Here is a 14,375-nt window from a genome sequence, read left to right as displayed (position 1 = left end):
GGAAGGAGATCGCCTATTTTGCAGAACTTTCTAATATGGCTGTCATGTAGTGTTTTGAGCCTGAAAGAGCATATATGGGGATAATATCCGGGCATGTGGGGATTCCCAAGCTTACTAGGGATTGGGCCCTTGTGGAATAAAACCTGAGATAATATTGAGAGGTCAAAGGGTGCTTGAAAGTTTTAGGCAAGCCTGAAACTAACATTGTAGAGTCTGCGTCTGATGTCATTTACAGCGGACATCTGGAGTGAGCAGGGCCATGTTTTGAACTCTGCTGCAGAGGCCAGTCTATAACACAAAAAGCTTGTTCTCTTCATGTTTGTCTTCTAGCATTTTGTTTAGATGGTGAATTACAGTCTTTTCCTGCTCTTTCCCTTTTTATAGTCTTCTTATCCTTTTTAATTTAATTTCTTTTGTAAACTTTTTCTTCCAAAAGTTCATATTTGTAAAGGCAGAGTGGAGTTCCATGTTGTAATCCTGGTTTTATAAAACAAAGATCTTGGGCTCACGCTCCAGAGGATTAGGAAAACATTATTTTTGGTTGGGCTAGAAGCTCCTCACTGCCCAGAAATGTCTGCCACTTGATAGCGCTGAGTGATGCTTCATAAATGGAACATTAGATAAAAATGGTGGGTCATGTTCAGTGTCACTGGATTTGACCTCATTTATGATAGTGTGAGCAGAAGTTGCATTTCCACAGTGGACAAAGACAGGTTCAACCCTGCACAGAGGAGGTCCTAAGTATCGGGACTGCATGGGACCTATATGAATCTTTGGGGTTGGCTTGGGTCTTGTTCTATTCGTGAGGTATGTTTTACTTTGCAGTAAAGAGCGGTATGACAGTAAGTCCTACCATTAGCACATAAAGGATAAAATAAGACCAAATAAAAATAGAACTCACAAAACTATAAATTGTTTCCCATGAGAAATGAATATGAATCAGATGGATTATCAAATTCTGTGTTGTTATATTTGGCTCATCTTTAATAACATTATTTAGTTGACTGACATTTGAAAAATAACTTATTATTACTATTATGGTCATTTGGTGTTTATAAAATGCCTTTAAGGCCCCATTCCTTCAGGGCTTAAAAATCTGTGATTCTGTATAGATCTTGATTTCTGAAGGTAAAGGAGGTGTTAACCTTAAAAAATAAAACTGCCAGTTATTTACCAGCAAAAGATAGACTTATTTGAGAATAGCAGAGAATTACAATGAGGAACAAGCATGCTGGGGCAAAACTATAGGCAAGTCTGGAGAACAAAAGAGAGGAACGTCCTTGTATGGAAATGTTGAGAAGGCTGTTCTCAACAAAAAGTCTACCAGAGCAAACTGGGGTTCCAAAGTGTAGCGGCTTCTCACCAGCTAACTTGTGACTGTCTCTCCTTGGCTGGACTGTTGTGAGGGTCAGGGTGGAAGGGGTAAGGGTAAGCCCTTCTTCCTCCTGTCTGCCCTGTGGTAGAGTAGTATCCATGTGCCAGGTCTGATTCTTCCTGGAGGATTTGCAATTGAGGACTGAGTGGTAGGCCATGAGAGCTCCCCCGGCTGAACTTCCCATTTTAGTGAGGCTTCCTTTAATTAATTTTCACAAAAGCTACCTTACAGTTGACCTGACTTCCTTAATTACTCTGTCAAACTTTCCTACTTCTGCTCTGCAGAATAGAGATTTCCAATGAGAGAATTCACTCTTGGAAAAACAACATTCTGGGGTGCCTGGGCAGCTCAGTCCGCTAAACGTCTGACTCTTTATTTCTGCTCATGTCATGATCTCAGAGTTCATGGGAGATCAAGCCCCATGTCAGGCTCTGCACTGACATTGCTGAGCTTGCTTGGGATTCTCTGTCTCCCTGCCTTTCTTACTGCCCCTCCCCTGCTCGCACTGTTTCTCTCTCTCAAAATAAATAACCTTTAAAAAAATTTCTGTGGCCATTGCTGCATCAAAGACCTGGAGGAGAGCTTGATGAGTGAGTCCCTGGGGTTTTCGATAGAACCCTAACAAATCTGAATGCTTAAGTGACAGTAATCAAGTGGTCTTCTTCCTGATGAAATTGAAGCATGTTCAATTTCTTTGTGAAGTGCCTTTGTGAAACCTATTATTTCTCTGGATTTTTCTGTGAATTTGTGTAGAAAAAAAGAGTAGGCCTTCATTTCTCTTCACAACTTCAACTACTTGTAAGAAAATAAGCAAAAGTTATAATATTGGTGTTGCTGCTTGTCGATACCTCCTTCTTTGTGTTCCTGAGCATGAATACAGTGAAAAATGGGGCTCTCCATGCAGAGAATTCTTTTGAAAGTAAGAAAAAGCAAGGTAGGAGGAGCACTCTCACCACTGCATGGAAAGTGCTTTGCAAACTGAAAACTAAAGTGTCATTATCATTAATGTTACAGAGATTGTTCTGTTTGATTATGAAGAGAAATAAAGTGGTCATTTCTTCTAAAATAAACCACTTAGCACGCTGTGTTGTCTCTTTTCTGATTACTTTGGAAGGAGTTGATTGATTTTAATGATTTTCAATAATAAAGAACATCTTGACATAACTTCAGTGTCTTGAGACCCAGGGACTCAGAAAGAAGTTTCCAAGTGGAAAAATCATCTGCATTAAGTGTATTCTAGGAACAGAGAAGAAAAAATAACAAGAATACTGTTATGGTAAATAAATATGGTCACATACACAGTCACTAATTCTGTTTATTTGTATATGTGTGTATGTTTCAAAAAAAAAAAGCAGTTACAACAATTAACCTTTAAGGAGGGGTTACTGTGTGTTAAATGTTATTCTAAATTCTGTCTTTAGTTCTATTAAGAGTCCTGAAACATGGATGCTATTATTCTGGTTTGCATCTTGTGTAAGGAAGCTGAGAGACAAGGGTTAGGTGACTTGCCCAAGGTCACACAGGTAGTGAGTGTCACAGCTTGGATGTTTTGGTGGAAATAAAGCAGAGTTTTGTGTCACTTTGACTCATCATGATGCACATCATCTGATACTTTCTCTGGGAAATTTTAAGTCATCTCTGCTGTAGCCTAATTTGGGTGAGCTGAGTAACCATTGTTCATTTCAAACCCAAACCATCAGGAATCCTCACTTAATGAAGGTGTTCTATAAAACTGACTGCAGTGAGAAGCATGAAATAAACGTGAGTGAACTTGCCTTAGAAGCTGGTGCGTGGGTGCTGTAATGCTGAGGGTGCGATGGTGACCACCACCACTGTGGCAGAAACAGAACCAAACAGTTCATTTTCTTCTGCGTAGTGTCTTTCTTGATGAAGGTGGCAGATTAATCTGTGTACAGTTCAGATCCTAATTTAGTTATTGTTGGACAGTGAGGCTTTGGATGAACATTAGTTTTGATATAACTATTTTAGGAAAATTTTTAAAAATTAAGTAGAATCATCTGTATTAAGTGAAAAACTAATAGTTTGATAAAAATAGCTATTAGTTTTTATAATTTCTAAAAATAAAACAACTGAAGTACTGGGTCTATTTCTATTATAGACTTTGAAATGTAATTTAGTTTGACATTATTCTATCTGATAGCTTTAGTTGAACCTAATCACAGATAAAATCTTACAATAATTTTCCATAATATCAAGTTTAGAATATGACTGAAACTTAGTAGCTATCACCCAATTACTCAGTAGGGGGTGCCTTATATTCACTGTGAGGGTAATGGATTATTTATTTATATATTTTAGTAGTTTATTGTCAAGTTGGTTTCCATATAACACCCAGTGCTCATCCCCACAAGTTCCCTTCTCCATGCCCATCACCCCTTTTCCCCACCCCCATCAGCTTTCAGTCTGTTCTCAGCATTCAAGAGTCCTCATGGTTTGCCTCCCTCCCTCTCCGCAAATATTTTTCCCCATCTTCTCTCCCATGGTCCCATAAGTTCCTGCTAATCCTCCTTTACGTGCAAACATATGGTATTTGTCCTTCTCTGCCTGACTTATTTCGCTCAGCATAACACTCTCTAGTTCCATCCGTTGTTGCTACACATGGCCAGATGTCATTCTTTCTCATTGCCATGTAGTATTCCATTGTATAGATAAACCACATCTTCTTGATCCATTCGTCAGTTGATGGACACTTAGGCTCTTTCCATGTTGTGGCTATTGTTGATAGTACTGCTGTGAACATTGGGGTACATGTGCCCCTATGCATCAGCACTCCTGTATCCCTTGGGTAAATTCCTAGCAGTGCTTTTGTTGGGCCATAGGGGAGCTTTCCCCCTGAAATCAGGAAAACAACAGGGATGTCCACTCTCACCAATGTTGTTTAACATAGTGCTGGAAGTCCTAGCATCAGCCATCAGACAACAAAAGGAAATAAAAGGCATCAGAATTGGCAAAGAAGAAGTCAAACTCTCATGTTTTGCAGACGACATGATACTCTATGTAGAAAACCTGACACACTCCACCAGAAGCCTACTAGAAGTGGATTNATGTAAACTGGTACAGCCCCTCTGGAAAACAGTGTGGAGGTTCCTCAAAAAATTAATGGTAATGGATTATTTAAACTAGATAAGGCAGACTTCTCTGATTCCATTTTTTTCTAAAAATTATCCTAAGAAATAACAATTAATATCCTTGAAAGTTCAAAATTAATTCATGTTTAACATACCAACCCAAACATAATAATTAAAAACAAATGCTATTCTCATCCAATGTCCTAATCCACTCTTAGTGAAAGCTCTCCCAAGTCTTTGAAAATATTACCTTTTGTGTTAGCTTAAAGTCTTTAAACTATTTTGATTGTGAGTTCTGTTTACCATATGTTTTCTGACTTCTAAATATTAGTCACTGGACTAAAATGTATGCAGTGTGAAGTGTTTTCTATTACTGTTGATAACTAAAGTATAATTTTTCTACTTACACTTCTCTATATTAGATTAAATTCTATGCACACTGCCATCAATTCCTAGGCAGAAAGGGAAAAATTCCCTTTGGTGTTCCCCCATCCCTACCTCCTGGTAAAGATTACTATCTTAAGATTATCTTCAAATCTAAATGACGTTATTAAGTAATATTAATATTTCCACATTTTTATTTATCAAAGACACATGTAACCTACTCACATACAAGGAACATGTCGTGGCAGTTCCTGTGATGTCATCAACAACCACTCAGATCTTCTGATCATCATGAAGTAATCACTATCACTGTATTGAGTTGATTTAATTTCAGTGAAGATCAAAGAAACTTGATGTTTCAGTAAGCATATACACCCTTCCCACCTCTATCAAGGCCATGGTAAAAAAAGTCTTACCTCAGAACCTGCTTACTATTTATTTCTGGCCATGCTGTTGCCACCCCAAATGGTAATTCAGTTTGTCCCCACAAATGAACACATCAGCAGTACAAATCTCCCTAAACCAATATCTTTTTATTTTCAAAATTGAAATAGTATTACATAGAGCAAAGAGGTTTTTTTAACGTTTATTTTAGTGAGCGAGAGAGAGAGGCTGTGCACATGTGCTAGTTGGGGAGGGACAGAGAGAGAGAACAGGGTATCTGAAACAGACCCTGAGCTGACAGCAGCAAGCCCAATGTGGGGCTCGAACCCATGAACCATGAGATCATGACCTGAGCCCAATACTTAGCTGACTGAGCTAAGCACCCAAGCACCACCCAAAAATTTTTAAATTTATTTACTTTGAGAGAGAGAAAGGGGGAAGGGCAGAGACAGAGACACAGAGAGAGAATCCCAAGCAGGTTCCACACTGTCAGTACAGAACCTGATCCGGGGTTCAAACTCACAAACCATGAGATAATGACCTGAGCCGAAATCAAGAGTCCGACACTTAGCCTGAGCCACCCATGCGTCCTGGGAGCAGAGAATTTTTAAGCCAAGCTGAGTCCATAGAACACTTGCCTAATATGCTGTGATAAATGTTCTCTGGTCCAAGTGAAGTCATTGTTTAACTCAGGTGTCCTCATTTGAATAGTGGGTGAGCTAAAATGCCAATTATCATGAGACTAGAGAAACCAGGCAGTTGGGGCCTTATCTGTAAATAGTGTTGCTGAAATAAATCACTTTCCAAATATTTAAGATATTTATGAAGTGCTCCTAAAACAACCTCTGTGATGTCACCATATTTTTAAAGATAAAATTATCCAAAGATAGGCTTTAACACAGTGGATTTTAAAGGGGCGCCCATGTTGCTATGTAGAGGTCCATGACGAATAATCTTCCCCATCTTTGCTGAGAGCAGGAGGATAGTAAATAAAGCTGTTGCATAAGAAGTTTTTCTCAGGGAAAAAATTCTTACCTGACTGGACTTCTGTTAATGAGAGTATTTTATTAGCAAGGCACTTGCATGATGCTTTCCTCCAGTGTTTTTAAAAATGAAAATATTCTCAGTATAGAAACCATAACTTGATACATGGGCCTTCTGGGAAGGTCACATCATTTAATCAGCTGCGTCAACATAGCATTTAAGATTTTGGGAAGAAAGAATATCCTACATGCTGGGTAAGGGAGAAGTCTTACCCAAGCAGAGACCACCATAATCACGCTACAAAGAGCTGGAGCTGATCTGCTGTGTGGTATCAGTAATACCCCCTATTCTCACTAGGAAAACACAGGGGTGCCCTCCTTCCTACATCAGACACAAGGATATGCTGCTCTGAAAGAGGTGACCCAAGGGAACGTGGCCACGTGGGTTCTCTCCCTGCTTTTTGCTAACTCTGTCACTCTTTATGCTGCGTGGTCCTCTCTTCTACTGCTTCATTTAAGATTGAGGAATAAGAGTAGGCTGTTCTGAGGGCAGTTTTAGCCAGAGATTTTATATGGCGGTGTGGGGGCGTTCTTTTTTTCTTTTTGGTTGTTTTGATATTAACGGGTTAGACCTATAGCACCATTTTAAAGTGATCCCTTAGGCGTCCCTTAGATAGGCACCCCTATCATAGGTGTCCCTTAGATAAAATGTGACCTACATAATTTATTAATGTGGAAAGTTGCTTAAAGGTGAGGGTGTGTCTGTGTGTGTGAGAGAGAGAATTTGCTTTGTGGGTTATAAAATTATACATTGGTTTCGTGTTAAGAAAAATTGGACCTGTAAATGCTTTATAAATGGTTGTCTAGGTCTACACTGATTCATAAAACAATGTCTCAGAGAGGTAAATGCTGCGATTGTAATTTAAGGGAAGAGCTTTTGGAGCTGTCCAGGAACCAGGATACCCCGAGAAAATCTCTGTGTTCACGTACCTCGTTCCTCACTTGCCTTTAATTGCCTTAATTTCAAGACTACTTTATTTCTTTGGTAGTGTTTTAGTATGAAAAGTGTTTTCAGCTTTTGTCTGGTTTTTGGTTTTCTGAAGGAAGTTGAATGGGATCATTCACAAACAGATGCATTGGTTTTTGCTTGCTGGATGACTTTTTAAAAAAAAAACCTTTACCTTTTAGAAGTTATAATGCACATATGCATATATTTCAATTAATGTTACATATAGAATTGTTTTATGTTAGGTAGAATTTTTTTATCCACTGTCATCTGAAAACTATTGAAGAGAGAAGAAAAACAGTATTTCTATAACTCACAGAAAAAATAGCAAGTGGCTATTAATGCTGTTAGCTAATATTCACATCAAGATAATTCCCATCAAGATCAGGCAGTGTATCTGTTAAAGTGTTTCTGAAGTTGTTTCCTTTGTGGTGGGGTCTGCATATCCTACTTTATTTTAAATATAAACTATTTCCACTGAAATAAAGAGCTATTGCATATCCATAGTCATTTATGTGAAGAAGTTTATTAGTTTGAAAACTAAAAACATGGGTTCTTTCTGTTTTCATTATCTAATGGTGTATCTGTTTGAGAAAGAACAGAATTTTTTGTTCCTAAGGTTTATTTTATATCACGGCAAAAACCCCACAAAAACAAAAACCCCAGTAAAACACCTGTTTCTTGTTTGCCTTCTGATCCAGATTTCAGTAGGTAGCTATTGGGCCAGGAAAATACTCTTGTCAGTTTTCATGGATAATATTGCATATACTCACACATTTTCTACTTCACATTGAATTTCTTTTGTTTTTTAATAGTTTATTGTCAAGTTGGCTCGTCCCCACAAGTGCCCTTCTCCGGGCCCAATCACCTCCCTTCCCCTCTCCCCCACCCCCATCAGCCCTCAGTTCTCAGCATTCAAGAGTCTCTCATGGTTTGCCTCCCTCCCTCCCCCCAACTATTCTTCCCCTTCTTCTCCCCCATTGTCCTCCGTTAAGTTCCTCCTAATCCACCTATATGTGCAAACATATGGTATCTGTCCTTCTCTGCCTGACTTATTTCGCTCAGCATAACGCCCTCAACTGCACATTGAATTTCTTAATATCACCAGTATTTCAGCTCTAAAAACTCCATGTTTCAGTTGATAAAATTAGCCTTTAGCTTTTCTATGAAATGGATTGTTACACTTAATAATAAGATTTTTCAGTAACTATACTTTTGAAAGACTCAATTTAACTGTAGGAGAAAAAATGAGAAAGTGGTACTAGTTTGCTCATTTTGCAGTTGGAATTTGTGTGCTTTTCCAAAATCATCTGCCCTTAGAAGATACCTCAGCTAGATTACACCTAGTAGGCAACATAAAGTAAGTAAAGTCACATTTAAGGGGCATTTAACATTATGACTTCTGTATGTATGAAACAAAAGTGTTGACTATTTTTCAGAAAAACTTTGCTTATTTTATTCATTGTGTATTTCCCTCATGAAAATTTGAGAGATCTAGATGTGATGATTAATATTAAACATTTTAATCTATCTTAATTTTATTAATGTTAGAGACTTTAACATTTAAAGTAGCTGTGTAAATCAGATTTGGGACAAAGAGATAAACCAGTCTAGTTCTGCTCTAAATATAAGAGTTCTTTAGTTATCCAGATACATCTTTGGAATGTGATTTTAAGTAACAAGGGTATATCTATATCTATATATCTATATCTCCATAAACATACATATGTATTTATATAATTGTCATAAATAATTATATATTAATAGTTCAAATTTTAACTCAGAATTATTAGGCTCATCATCTTTAGGACTAGTTGAAATTAGTTTAATAAAATAGGAATTGTGTTATTAAATAAATGGCATGTACTTAAACATAATCACCAAGGGGCATTTTTCCATAGCACTCCTTACTTCCAGACTGTATATTGTGCCCATTGTCCCATCCATATTCTCTACTGTACCGTATAAGTTCAGTGTATAAGGGCAGAGGTGCTGCATCTCTGTGCCCCAGTGTTTAGCCAGTGTTTATTGTGGTGGTTGGCATATAGTGAGCACTTTTTGATGAATGCTTGCATTTATAACAAATTATATATGTAGTTTAAAAATGTAATAAAAAATATACTACCCACCTCAACCTTAATTCAGAATCAGAGTTTAAGGTGAATTAGGGCCATTCTTGGGAAAACTTCTGTGAGGATCTCAGAATGTTTAGGGAAAGGTACTCATCCACATTTCATGGAAACCTTAATATTAATATTGTCATGGATATGCAGCTTTCCAGTCTTACATATCAGTACAGTGACAGTTGGGAGTAAAAACCATGGTTTCTCCTAATTCTCAGCCCAGTGCCCAATCTACTGTTCTAACAAGGAAACTATGTGCACTTTAAAAAAAATCTTATTAGTATCTCAGAATAAGATAAGCTCTGTGCTTAAGTACCGTAGGGTCAAATTTTTGTTGAAATATTTCACTTCTTGACTGTGAAAAATGGGCATTGATATTGTGATATTGATAGGTGTTTCTATAGAGTTTTCTTTATAGATGGCAATAAATGTATATATTTTTTCTTTTCCAAACTTAATTGTTGAATCAGTGTTATTACATATAGAGTTCCAGTTATAGGTAGATTTTTAAAAAATTTAATACTTAAGTTTATAAAAATAATTTTGGAATAACATTTTATATTTGAATAATAATTTTGTTGTCATTAAAAGTATAAAAGTTACCTGCCACGTCATTTATGCTCAAATGATTATTATTTTGTGAGATTAAGAAAAAGCAATCTACCTTTATTTGTAACTCTGGTAGTGTTGCTTCAAGAATAGATTTTATTTTATTTAAGTAAAACTATTAATTTTTCTCACAGAGGTTAAGGTTTGTCTTGCTGAATTTATTTTCAGTGTTTTCAAAGAGAGGTCAATAGATAACAATCTGTGGCAGTGATTTTGTTTATTAAATATCCAGAGTCACTGACTGCCCTTGATCTTTGCCTGGGCCTTGCATTAAGCTCCAGGGGACTGTGCAGGGTTATTAGTAATTACTGATACTCATGTCAGCGGTGCTCAGGGCTGTGCCCACAGGAATAATTTACTCCGGAGAACAGTTAGACTTGAACTTGGGCTTTAAAAAGGAATGACTCAACACTGGACCCAAAGTGATCCGCACGCTTTGCATCGCAAATGCTACTTCAACAGAGTCTGCAACTGCAGCGTTAAGGGTGTGGTTTCAGCTGAAAGGTGGGGACCCGTGTAGCCTTTTCTCCCCACCCCCCACCTATTTAATATTCAAATGAGCGCGGTGACCGGCGTTGACGAAAGGATACCTTCCGGGAGCCCGTGGTGTCAGGTTCTGCCTCGGCAAGCCCTTAGGCTCTCTCCCCATGTTGAACTCCGTAGTTGGTGGGATTTCGGCGCTCTCTGAACCCGAGCCGCCCCTCTCCCCAGCTCCTTGACTGGGTCTGGTGTGCGCTGATGTCACCACCGAGCTATTGCATTGCAGCCGCTCGGCCTCGAGGTACCTCCCCCTGAAACAGCCCGCCGGCTCCCGAGAGGAGGCCAGAAGTCAAAGAAAAGATGACGGCGAAGTTAAGTCGCGGGAGGGCGTAGCGCGAAGAGAGCGAGCTGCCTGCCCGGAGCGCTGCTCGGCGAAGGGAGGTAGCAGCTGTTGCTTGTAGGGAGAGGGCGTTGCTGGAAGCGCCCTGGCTCGGGAGGATGCCTGCCGGGGACCGTGCTGCCCTGAGGAGCTGGGGACCGCGCAGGACGTCCCTGCTGGAGTTCCTTTTCTGCCTGCTCCACCGGCCGCCTCTGCCTCTGCCTCTTTCCAGCTGTAGCTAAAATGAAAGCCAAACCGCGGCCACAATTGGTCAGTTTCAAAGGTTAGAGTAGTCTCGGTTTTCAGCTGAATGTGAATTACGCTGCCTGTGCCTTAGAGGAAACCCGGAGCTCTTCTTTGCGGCAGTTTCCTCAGGTGGAATAAGCCTTAAAGAAGATCAGATAAGACTCTTTGGAAATGGCTTTTTATTATTATTATTAATTATTATTATTTTAAAGTGGAGTTTATAGCACACCATGCTTTCTAACTGTTTACTTTAAACGGTTGCTGGATTGTCCTGGCTTGGCTGTCCAAAAGTCTATTTTTTTCCTTTGGGTAGCCTCGAAGAAGCTTAATATGGGAAGAAAAACTGCCTTTTGAATCAAGATTATTTATAGCTACACCCAAAAAAAGTAAAAGGAAATTTTAACTTTCTTAACAGCATTCGACAACTTATTTTTCTCCGAGGATTTGTTTTTGTGCCTTGACCTGAACAATACATGGTCCCTGTGTTTGTCTTTTAAGTTTCTGAAGCATGGTTTATTTATAAAGGAGATGGAGTTTTGCAAGCCTTCTTTAAGTGGATTACAGTTAACCAGAGTTCTGCCGATATTAACACTCAGCCTGTTAAAATGCTTGCTCATTTGGAAATTTTAACCTGGAAATCTCAGATGCAAAATTAGACTGAAAAGGGAAATGGACTGACAGTGGAATGTTTTGAGTGTTTGAGCCACTGTTAAGTGTGTGTGTGTTTGTTTGTTTGTTTTTCTGTGTTTTGGAGTGTGTGAAAGGGAACTTGGGAGGACAGGGGAAGGCAGAGGAAAGAGATTTCTGTTCTGTGTTCTCAATGCACTTTATTTTTTTAGAATCATTTTAAAAACAACCAGGTAAAAGGATAGTTGCATTTAAGACTGATGCACTGATGATGACCTTAAACACCTCATGTATCACAACCTATATTGTTTGAGTGTGTGTCTTTATGCTGACGACACTTCATAGTTCTGTCCAGAAGTACACTTTTTTGAAAGATGCTTCACTTTATTTCTTATTTTCTGTGTCAAGAGCTGCAATATTTGTTTTAACTCTCTACAAAATGGGGAAGCCACTCAGCAGACCAGACTGTTTACGTCAGAATCCCCCATGTGTAGGGAAAGGTGAAGAAGAGGAGGACCTAAATATCGAAGACTGTTACGTCCCACAGCGGTCCATCTATGATACTGTTAGACTGAATGAACAGATAGACTCTGGTTCAAAGGGTAGCCTCTCTTCCAGGCATTTTACAGATCGGACTTTACCCTACAGTCACAGAACACTGGACGTTAGTTCTCTGTGCTCGAACGGTGCCCTTGCTTCTTCCAGTGTATTTGAGCTGAGAGGTCGTGAAGCTAACAAACTAGATGAAAAGATGATCTTTGATGCGCTCAAACTCAACAGTGATATCATTCGCACCACCGGATTGCCCAAAGCCAAATCCCATGCAGAAAAGAAAGAACATAGACGGTCATGGAGAATGTTTGTCCCAGCCAATTTTATGGATTATGCAAACAAAAGTGAAAGCTCTTTTGTTGAACCTACTGATATGTCAGATGCTGTTCCCAAGGCCAGCAAGTGCAGATGGGGTACTAATTCCCTAACTTCGGAGGAGGATGACTCTGGTTTATGTAGCCCTCCAGCAGAGAGGGAAGAAAAACAGGGCATTTTAACTGGAGACCAGTCACGAATTAGAAGCTTATCTTCTGCTGAAGATATTCATATGGCAGAGCAATACAGGCCATTTTTTTCTGTTTATTCCATTAGTGAGCAGAAAATCCCATTGCTTTCATGTAGAAGTGCCCACCCTGATGAAAATTTCAAAATGATTTTGCATGATGTTCCTCCACCAGAGGAAACAAATGGTACAGATTGTCAAAGGGAAATCCATGGTGAAAATTGCTGTCTGCAGAATGATCTGGAAGAGAGCACTGTAAAATGTGATCCATTAATTATGTCAGGAGATGGAGAAAGCCAGTGTATTTCCATCACTGGAGAAGAAAGGAAAACTTATGGATCAGGTGAATTCCAAATCACAGCACAAAGTAGGGAATTTCTGGAAGACTCTTCTGAAGATTTACATCTCTCTCTAACAGACGTGGAGGGAAATGATGCAGAGTGTGGTAGCAGAAGTTTAGTAAAAAATGTGACTGAGTTGACACCAGCTGATTTGGAAGGATCCAACATGGCATCTAAAAAGGAAGTGGAGGCGCCCCTTTCTGCCCAGGAGATGGAGGTGGTCCATATGAAGTGTTCCCCAAAATTCATGCCAGTAAGAAGGCAAGCAGCTCCCAGAAAAGCAAGGGTCCAGTCAGGAATATTGGACACAGTCTGTAATGGCTTTCAGTCAGCTCAGGTAATTAATGGGGAACGTGAGACTCTGCAATGCCGGTAGTTTCTGGCTCGTTTTTAAAGTGGTCACTAGTGTTTCTAATAATGATCAAATCCAGTCTTTTATTTTGGGAGCTTGCCGAGCACCCAACAAGATGCCAGGTATTGATAAGTTGATCATTGTAACAACTTAATTAGGGACCATTTTTTTGAATGATTATTCCCAGCTGTTTAGACTCCTTCTGTTGCTTATGCAGGTGCTGGTCTGCTCCCCTGCATTTAGAGCGCGTCCACTGTGAATTTATGTGACCATGAGGCTTTTATACAAATTGTGGTTTAAAACCCTGCCATTTAAGTGTAGTTCTGTTGGATTTATTAAGGTTGAGTGGGCCTAGTCATGAAGTTACAAACACACAGTATTCTATTGTTGTGGTCTGCGAAGTAGTCTACTGAAATTAAGGACATTTAAAACGTGCCGAAAATCTTCTCTCAGTAGCTTTGGACATGGAAGTAAGGAAGCTGTGCTGTATTTTGCAGTCATTATAGCTCCTGACTTTTTGTGAGTGGTGAATGAGCTAAGAAAGTAAAGGGTGCAGCCTTGTAATAAGTAGACGCTGTTTGTCAAGCCTGTAATTTTTTTCTTCCCACTCAGATTGAAGTTCAGCTATTTTGGTATTTTTACAAAGCTCTTCTGGTAAACTTTGCCTCAGAGGTAATTTTATTTTATTTTAAGCCTTGTGTTTGTGTACTTGTGGGTTAGATTAGGGGGGAAAGTCTCTCTTCATAGGTATTTGTTACCTCTGAGAGATAAGAAATTTGGACAGTATCAGAAAAGTTCCTCTTCCCAGCCTATGAGATAATTGCAGCCTAGTCAGCGTTACCCTTTCCATGAGCTTCCGTGAGATGACATACTAGTTTAAAAGCTTAAAAGTACTTTTTTTTTAATGTAAAGGATTTTGCAGTCTATTTGTAGGAAGTAATTT

General features: G+C 39.1%; 1 protein-coding gene across 2 annotated transcripts in view; it reads left to right on the top strand.

Moving 5' to 3' along the window:
- Positions 1 to 14,375, top strand: part of DST (dystonin) — a 503,880-nt gene that overhangs the window by 407,225 nt on the left and 82,280 nt on the right. The window lies entirely within an intron of this gene.

This window comes from Crocuta crocuta, unplaced genomic scaffold (genome assembly GCF_008692635.1).
Source record: "Crocuta crocuta isolate KB4526 unplaced genomic scaffold, BGI_CrCroc_1.0 scaffold205, whole genome shotgun sequence".
NCBI classification, from domain to species: Eukaryota; Metazoa; Chordata; class Mammalia; order Carnivora; family Hyaenidae; genus Crocuta; species Crocuta crocuta.
This window is presented reverse-complemented; position numbering and strand designations above follow the sequence as displayed.